Source organism: Gossypium arboreum, chromosome 4, assembly GCF_025698485.1.
Source record: "Gossypium arboreum isolate Shixiya-1 chromosome 4, ASM2569848v2, whole genome shotgun sequence".
Classification (NCBI taxonomy): Eukaryota; Viridiplantae; Streptophyta; class Magnoliopsida; order Malvales; family Malvaceae; genus Gossypium; species Gossypium arboreum.
Genome location: NC_069073.1, coordinates 18,658,500 through 18,669,068, shown reverse-complemented (window position 1 = coordinate 18,669,068; position 10,569 = coordinate 18,658,500).

Genomic DNA, 10,569 nt, shown 5'->3' with positions numbered 1-10,569 from the left:
TACATGTTTGAATAGAAATGAACGAAATGAATAGAAAAAAAAAAAGAAATGAGAAACATTCAGGAATGATTATATTTTTCTCCAAAATGGAGAAATGGAATCATTTGGAAATGAATGTAGGTTTCCAAAAATGAAAATGAAAATGAATAGGTTTCCAAAAATGAAAATGAAAATGAAAATTAAAACTTGCAACTCTATATAGGATTAATTAAAAAATGATAGAAGAATGAGTTTATGTTTTTAGACTATTTTGAAGCCTAAAAATGAAAAAAAATATTTCGGTCATAGTGAACATGTTGAGTTGTGACATATTGAATGAATTTTCTCGAAATTTTCCAGGGATAAAATTGTCAAAATTTTATTGGGATAAAATTGGTGTGAGAAAAGTCAAAAAGGCTTAGGAAGTACTCATAAGTGGACCCGATGTAAGAGAGGCCCAAAACCCCTCATGTAAGGTGGTGGAACAGAAAAACCCTAGTATTATTAACTAGGTTTTCCGCCCTCTATATCCTAGATAAATTATAATATTATTTTTCTAGTGAGAATAAACTTCTACAATTCTACAAAAGTTCTACCTTCTCTTCCTATAAATAGATGGCACCGGTAAAGCTATTCACACAAAATTTGAAAGATTGTTATTTTGCCCAAAAATAAAGAGAATTTATTCTCAACTATTATATATTTTTCCGATATAAAAATTCTACCTGTTTTTATCAAAAAGAGAGAATTTTCGTTTTCACCTTAAAAAGAAGAGAAAAATTTTTCTAGTTCTGTGTTTCAATTCAATTGGTTCGATCCCACACTTGAAATAGTTCATGGTACAAGAATAGAATAGAAGATCGTTTGGTTGAAATTCAAGAACAATGAACGTCCATTAAGCCGAAAACACATGTATGAATTCAGTTATGGTTTATTGTTGTAAATATCACAAACCAGGTTGATTTTCAAAATTTTAATTTTTTGCTGTACAAGAAAACTGTTTTCAAATTGAACTTTTTCCAACATATGAGGAGCGACAAACCTAGTATAATTAATTAGGGTTAGTCACCCATCTCTCCTACTAAAACTAGGGGACTTTTTTTTCTATTAGATAAGTATTATTTGTATTATATCAATTCAACCAAGATTCATCAATCTCTCCCTATAAATAGATTGCACTGGTAAGGATATACACAAGTGATACACAACTTTGAGATATTGTTCTCTTGCCAAAAATAATGAGAATTTATTTTCTAAGTATAAATTATGTTTTTCGAGAGTAACAATTCTACCTATTTTCTATAGAGAGTGATTTACTTTTCTACTGAAAGTAAGAAAATTATTTTTAGTTTTGTGTTTGATTTGTAAATGTTTGAGCCCACACTCGAAGCAATTCATAGTATGAGAATAACAGAGAAGGTTATTTAGTTGAAATTCGAGAACGTCTAGGATCTGTCTCGCACAAAGCACAAGTACTTTTAAGGAAAATTTTATTGCTATAAATATCACAAACCGCCTCAATTTGCAAAATTTTAATTTTTTGTTGTGACAAAAAACCATTTTTTAAACCAATTTTTTTCAACATTGCATACTTATTGTGTGGCACCTAAACAACTCAAGAAAATGTCATGGTGAAACCTATGGCTTTTTTTTTTTTAGATTATTACTCGTAGGGAGCCTTCACATTTGACAGCTTTCAAAAACTTGTTCCAGCTAACCCTTGTGGATCTAAAGGAGGATCAATTCATGCAAGGGATTATGTACCTTACAAATAGGCAAAATAAAAAGGGGTATCACTATGGAACATATGTTGAATAACTTAGTGAGTAATATTTAGCTCAGAAAAAATAAATATATTCTTATTCATCACTAGCTTGCTAGGGAATTCTCGTTTCCTATAAGGTGGAATTTACTCATAAGTAATACTTGTGTTGCGAGGCCCCTTTTACACTGAGGAGTTTGTAGTAAAGTAGTCAACAAATTGTGGTTGGGTTGCTTCCCCCTTCCCAAGAGTCAGAGAGGCTAATTATTGTGAGGAACATTTCCTCTATTGCTTAGAGAACATGTTTTAATTGTTATAAGGATGATGATTTGGAATGAGAGTTCACCAAGGAGGATACAAATTTACCTCATACAAGCATATGACCAAATCATCCCAAGCAAGATAATTTCCTTAGGAGGATTCTTTTAGGTTTGGTGCAAGAACCTAACAACTTTCTACATTATTACACTAGTTGTCTAGAGCATAAATGGTCGTATATCGGGTTCAAGCTATTGCAAGCTTACCCCTTCTTCCAAGTACTACTGATGTTAATGTCACGAGCTCATCAAAGCCTATCAGTGTTGTTGAAAGAGTTGACAGGGGAGGGTTTATAGTTATTTAGTATAGAAGCTTTTCAAGCATAACCTAACATATTTGTTAGTGCTAATATAAAGTCGATGGTAAAATTCATCAAGTTATTAATCTCATAGTTGAGACACTATAGAGAACACTTTTTCTAATTGTCATAGAGATTAACTCTGATGAGAAAAAGGTTCCCCTTAGTGTTCCTCATTTGAGGTTGTTATAATCCTTGAGGTTTACAAGATTGAGTAACTCTCAAGATATGGGCTCTAAGAGCTCTAATTCTAGTTATGATTTTTTGTCTTTTCATTTTTTTTTCATTTTAGATTGTTTAATAAGTTGTTTGCCTTTATTTGCAAATTTTTTTTTCTAAAGAATGCACTATTAGTTATGATATTCCCCTTAACAATCCTATGGCTAATTTGGATCCCACATTGCAGGTAGTAACTTCTAGGTCCTTGGTTGGTACTTGCTTAATAAGAAGAAACTCTTCCTCTGTTGAATCTACTAGCACCAACTTCTGATTTAGTGATGGAGTCATTCCACTAAAGTATCATGCTTGCACTCTCTCTATTATATACCGTTACGAAAGCTACTTATCAAGTGTTCGTTCAATGACCTTTTCATATGTGTCTTGTCTTCATAGGACACCCTTAATCTTTTTGGGATATAATTGGTTCTCCCAATATGATCCTATTTTATCTCATGCTACACATTACATCTTCCTTCATGAAAAAGTCAATTACTAACACATATTGCTTAAATCATTCGTCTTAAGACAAATTATTCGTGGCTACGTTATTTTTCAATCTATCATGTAATGCCGATGAAAGGATATCATTTACCCTTTATTAGGCTATAAATTCCATTACTATAAGTGAAGCTTGTCATGCAAGTATACCCAATTTACCAGCTTCCAGCTTTATTACCAATTGAACTCAAGCGTTTAATACATCAAAACATATGAGTCACATACATATAGTATGTCACTTACTCAAGATTGAGGTAAGCCACATTATGAACATCACAAGTGAATAATTCCATAAATGGATCTTGGATTTATTCTACTTAAACCCTGCCCAATATATTGTCAGTTTAGATAGTAACATCTAAGTCTCTATCTTCTAAGGGTGATCCACTTTGATACTCAAGATAAGGTATGTCCCTAATTGGACTTGATATGTAACATCTTGATTTTCGGATTTATTCGCGGTTTTCAATATTTTGTAAAGATTTTAAAATTTTGTATTTGGATGTGAAATTAATATTTTGAGTAGGTAAATGTGCTTATAGAAGGCCCATGTGTTGGCCAAAACCCGGTTGAATTTTTGAATTTTGGACTTAGGAGTTAGGGGTTCTGGCTAGGTGGCCCTTGTATAGAGTTATGGGTAAATTGCATCACAAAAAGAGCCTTAGTAGAGTGGCAAGGGTGACGCCACTAGGCTCCTAAAAAGGTGGCATGTGGAGCATTGGGGAAAGCATGGGATCGATTCCCTGTGTTGAGAAATAGATGCATTTATTTTTAAGTGCTGGAGGGGTAAGTGTTGGAGTCCAGGTGGATTCTGCTAGAGGAGAGTTTGAATCAGTCTAAACGCTTGGATTAAGGAGGGATAAGGGGAGAGATTTAAGGGATTGGGAGAGAGGCTAGGAGTTGGCCGAATTTTGGGAATTGAAGAGGGGAAAATCGACAGAGGGTTTGAGGTTAGTATTTCGACACCTAGGGTATTGGGGGGTGCCGTTCTCTTCTGCTCTGACATCACAAGGTTTTTCTTTTCTCTCTTTTTCCTCTCTAGCCGAAACTACCACTGTCCCTATTCTTCTTTTTCTATTTTTCTTCTTCAAAACCATTCATCAATTCTCATTCATCAATACTTTTGTCGAATCCATAAAAGTGAAATCTTGAACACACATTCTTGGTCTTGATTTCTTCAAAGCCAAACCCTTTAACATTGTGTTTCCATTAATCAACGATTATTCTTTCTAAACTTTAGAGATCTGTCGGCAATTCTACATCCAGGTTATAGTTTCATATTGTCATCTCATTCATCACCCAAAAGCCGAAAAACCATAGATTTGGGGGATTATAGCCGAAACTTCAAAACTTCGGGAGTCGAGTTATACCGTCGTTTGAAAGATAAATCTGCACCAGATTGCGTGGAGATCAAAAAGGAGTAAGGGGTAAGTGTTCATCATCTCATATCTGGTCCTATTTTACAAAGTTAGGAAAAGCCAAAGTCCTTAAAATCTAGGGAGGCTGTCGATTTGGGCATGTGGCTCTAAGGGTTTTTAACTGACATTTTCTATCAATGATTAGTGTCTTCTTAAGTGTTGGATTGAAGGCGTGGGTTATTGGAGCAATCGGATTCGGAGCTAGCTATCGATTTTGGCAAAAAGGTAAGGTTTCGAAGGCTTTTAGGGACATGGTTTGATCATGGATAAGTAGGTTGTGGGTTTAGTGATTATGGTTTGTAAATAAGAACTGTGCTAATCAATTGTAGGACATCGGAAGAGATCTCAGTAGCAATCGTCGCGAATCAGGTGTGTACCGAACACCCTTTCTTAGTTCAATTCGGCAAAAGCCGAAATACCGAAATTCTGGCATTTCATGGGCTTGTGAGTATGCGAATGCTCTCAAGACGTAGAGTAAATGTTAGATCTAGCACCGCAAGGTGGTAAGTAAGTTTGTGTGACGTCTTAACGTACTTCGGAAAAAGAGGGCCTCAATGGGCCAAAACTGGGCCCAATGGGCTTACGGACCAATATGGGTAAGAGATGGGCAAATTAGCTCATTAGTTAGATGGTGGAACCAAACGCATAAAACTGTTGAAAATTATGAAGTAGCTTGTGTAGTTGCTAAGTTACTGAAAATTACCTCTAAAGAGCAAAATTACCGATATACCCCTAGGGTTTAAATTGGCTAAACCGCATGATTGATTAATCTTGTATTTTACATGATATGCTTTTATTAATATCATTGCATGGGATTGGGGTATTGATGGAGGAAGTATTGAAAGTGGTTCATCCATTTAACCGGAGGCTTTGCCTCAACTTCATCGATATTTGAGCAACATTCTCAGAATCGTGGAGTGTAGGGTTTGAGTGGGTTGAGATATTCCCCACATGGAGTGTAGGGTTGGTGATGCAGGGCATTGTAGCGGTTGGTGGGTTGAGTAGTCTCCCGATAGGTTTGCATGCATTACTACTATTGTTACCTATGTTCTTGAACTAGGCCTATGGGCCACATTGTTATGTAAAAAGGGCTAAGGCCTTGCTCTCGATTCGAAAAGGGCTTCATCCACTTGTGTCTTGTTATCCGAATAGGGCTTAGGCCCAATGGGCTCGAGCTGATTTGGGCTTTGGATGGGTTTCAGTATACATGAGTTTTCCCAAACTCACCCTTTTCTTCCATCCTTGCGGTGAGCCCTAGTTGGTGGACTTGGAGTCAAGCGGGATTCGAGTGGCCACACGTTTTACGCAAATTCGTTTTCTTCGGTGAACTAGATTTTCCATATTTTCGTTTATGGTTTTGGGTTTTTTTTGTAATAAGGCCGCTTAATTATTTTTATGGTTTGGGTTGTTTCTTTATTATTTAATTCTATTATGATAAAACTGATCTATGATCACTAACTAAATAGATTAGCTCTAGGACGTGTTTTCAAAAACACTAAGTGATTTCAAAATAACACGAATACAAGTAAGACTTCCGCTAAGCAAACTTTTTCAACCTTTTCTTAAGATGGACATAACCAAACGATTTTCTCAAAATTATACGAGATGTTAGAGTGTGGCAATAGCGGTGTGCATGTCTAGGATTGGATCCGAAGGAGCTTGGTACTTAGCGGTCAAGCGGACTCACCTCCTCTCTTTCTGGTTTCCTACCGGTGCATGACTTCCATTCACTTTAACCTACTTTTAAAAGTGTCTTATACAACACCAACTAAGTTTTCCAAACTAAATGTCTGAGAATGTTTTGGACGCTTGATGTGGCGCATCGATCCGGTCATAACGTCTAGGCGGGTTTGGGGTGTTACATGATAGACATCATAATAATCTTTTAATCGACTTGCTCAATTTCGATTAAACTATGGACCATTTAGATTATCTACTAATATAAGTTGTCTTCTCACATTATGATCCAACTATATAATACAACTTAGTATTAGTTAAACATTGGATAATCAATGAGTTCATATTTTCTGTGTGTGCAAAAATCGTTGATGACATTATACAAAAGATATTAATGGTAATGATAGAATTTTATTAAACTAGTTTGTTCAAAAAATTATAAGTATATAGACGATATTGCTATTCTAAGGACACTAGATCCCCACAATTACAGTATGGAGCAGCGAGCTTTGAAGGACTCAAATGATACTATAAAGTTAGTGAGGTCTCTCATAGTTCAGAAAGTGAAATTCAACTTGATGGTAGTGAAACTATACAATCGTTTTCAGTGCAATTTGTCGTTGATGAAAAGCCTTTTTAACAAGAACCAATAGTTGAAGGAAGATAAGACTTCCCTTCAAAAATTGATTTGATGAAATCAAATATTAAAGGAAATTGAAAATAGAATAGATAAAGAAGATAAGAGAATTTGTTCATGAGAAAATGGAAGAAATCGTAAAAATGGAAAAGTAAAACCATTTTCTCCTATGGCAAATAGCTAATAGGAAAGTTGCTTTCATACCCTTAGGTACATAACAATATAAACCCTCTTATACTCTAAATCTAATTTGTATACTTTTACATATTGACCCTTCAAACTTTACCGCTTTTATAAATTATTTCATAAGCCAAAGTTTTAGTTTCTTATTCACATTTAATATTAAACTGAATATTGATGCTAACTTGCTAATAATGAATTATGAAACCATTCCACTATCCATTCTCAGAAAACCTCTTGATTTGACTTTTCAAAATGACTCAGGTTTTGAAACCCGACACCTTCTGACACAAAAAAAGTTTCAGGGAGTTATAGGAGTGGTACTTGCAATTTGTGTTCCCCTTATTGTAGGCCCATAAGGTAAAGAGTTCCTGGAGGACCTTGTTCTCGCAAATCCTTAACTTACGGAGGTTGTAATAGGGCTCATAAGGTTGACTTGGCGGACAAGCAAGGTGTAGATATAACAATTTAGAATATGTGGTACGCATCTTACCCACATATGCCATATAAGGGCTTGGATTCAAATTCCACCAAGAGAAAATGTTGACATTTCCTTGGTTGGTGAAAGCACTCCCGCCCTATGAACTCACCACCATCTCAAGCTCTCAAGAAGCTCACTTGTTGGACCCTCTTGGGCTCTCGATGGAGTCGAGAGACAAAACCAAGTATAGACACCCTGAGCCCAATAGTGACCTGTTGAACGGTCTGTTAACTTTCGATAAATGATACTTTGTAGGCCTCTTCTAGAACAAATATAACCTCCCCTCAACAAATATAAAAACTCTTGGGTTTGAATCTTTATTCTCTTGTAATATTTTCTTAACTTAATGTTCGTGCTTTTTTATAACATTTGTTAACTCAATCATTATTTATTCAGCTTGTATGTGGATAAGTATTAAAATTTAAAATACTAGATACATACCTTCATTTTATACGAAATGTTATTAGATTTGAAAATATATTTTATAATAAATTTGTAAAATAAAAATAAAAAAATTATAATTAACCATAATCATTATACTATTCTAAATACAAAATTATGACTTACTTGAATATGATGAATTAAATCTTAGTAATTTTGTCCCTATAAAAATTCTGATAATTTTGAACACAATATAATTATTTTAATAATGTCTCCATATGACCATACGACACAAATACAAAATAATAAAAAGAATAACTAAAACATCACAAATATATTTATATATATGAACATAGCACAAATGATTAACGTGTTAAAATTTATACAAAATAAAATACATACCTATCAAAATTCATATAAATATATAATACAATTATCACATAAAAATAATACCAACATCATAGAAAATATATATATATTCTTCTTATTTTATCTTTCTTTTCTTTTCTTTTTTCTTTCACCACAACAAAGTGGCAAATAAAATACCTTAATTGTCCTTCAATTTCCAATATATTTATGAAACCTCACATTCAAATTAAGGAATTATATTGGTTGCGGTATTTTTTTTTTTTAAGTCGTAATGTGGGTGTTGATAGCAATGATTAATTTTTTTATCTCGAGTGTTTTTTAAAAAGGTAAATAATTGATAATAAGATATGCTCTATTCTTATATGTGGGGGCCGAAATCCTGTCATATAAAGTGAACAACTCTTATAATAATAGTTGGAGATGTTTCTATGTACTTAGATTTTGAAAAAAGAAAAAAGGAAAAATATTATAGAAAATTGAGACTTGACTTGCTTCCTAGTTATAAAAATTTGCACCAAAATTTGAAAAGCAATGGTGGCACTAAATCATGTGCCTCTCATCTCATTAAATATAAATCCAGCATCATCTGATTGGGAAATAAGTTTAGTAGAAACTGAAACCTGAACAACCATTAGGAAGGGAGGTGATTATTGGAAATGCAAAAGAAATTGATGTCTAATATAATAATAATTAAACACACAAAATTTCTTGGGTTAGGCCGCAAGCCGAATCTCCATCCAATAATATACTCTATAATTAAATTATTTAATTTAAAATCAAAATCGATCCATTGACATGACTCCAAATGGACTTTAGATATTATCAAATTTGATCTTTATAAATTTGGAGTCTTTGATGTGAACGTACAACACTTCTATTATCTCAATAATTAACATAATCACTCTTTCATTATTACCATATGATTTCTGCATCTTAACTTTTAAACTTAAACATAAAATAACAATATATTGTGATTAGCATATGTATTTTTTGCATTTTGGAATTTAATTTTATGTTTTTACTTTTAGAAATTTAGTCTTTTTTATTTTTTAAAATTTTAAAATTTTCAGATTAACGATGTTAAAATTATTCTTGAATTGATTCAATACAACATTATTATTATTTAGTTATATGACTACTAAGTGAGGTTTTTTTTATTTCAACATGTCACGCCAACAAATTTAACTGTATTTTAAAATTAGACTTAAATTTTGAAATTTAAAAAGTATAAAGACTAAATTTCTAAAAATTAAAAGTACAATGACTAAATCTCAAATTTGTGAATAGTAGATGAACTTATGAAATATTTAGGTTTTTCCTTATGGAATGTCTACATTTATCCCTAACCCTTCCCAACTCTTAAAATTGAAGGAAAAATGTGTATGAACTCACATCTTCCCTATTATTGTAATAACAACAATATCTAGTGCCAGAGAGTCAAAAATATTTTTTTGGGGGGGCGTAGAATTAAATTATATATTTTTACAATAATCTATATCTTTATAATTTTTAAAAGGTTCAATTAAATTTTTAATAGTTTATGTATTTATAATTTTTAAAGTATTCAATCAATTTTTATTATATCTTGAGGCCAAAGTATAATTTTATCATTACTAATTTAAAATTTAATACATTATAAAAGATTTAAATAATTTTTTTCTATTTTAGGAGACTAGGATCGCTGCCAACCCCTTAACTTCGCTATTAATAATATTAACTGAGTTAAAACTCATTCACGTATAATTCTTAAACAATATCATAACATATAAAAATAGGTATGTACCCTTAAACAATATTATAACATATAAAAATAGGTATGTACACATTAATTGTGAAACGTATATTGGAAGGTAGGTTGGGTGGCCAGAAAAATGAAATTATTGAATCAACTCCACGAATTGGATCTCTCCTTGATCTTGGCCATGATTGGAGAATGAAAACCTTGGAACATGTAATCAAATCTATTTTTTATTTTTTTTCTTATTTATTAACAACAATAATAAATAAATAAATAAACTATTCATTTGTATTGCCTTATAACTTTCAAAGGATTTTTAAAAAAAAAAAAGAAATAAAATACAGAAGTATGACTTTTGCGCTTAATCATATCTACGACTTTATCAATTTATTCTAAAAGCTTTGTATTTTAATTTGAAGAAAGCGAAAGTGCAAGTAATTTAGGGGAAGTCTAAGACTAATAAGTAATCATTGTTGGGTTGCTTAAAATTTTATAATTAAATTAAATTCAATGATAAACTAGGAATTTGAAAATTAAAACTATTAATTCAGAGGTTTAAATAAAATAAATTGAAAGCAGCAGCGTATAGCCCTCACGCACATGACCTGACCCTT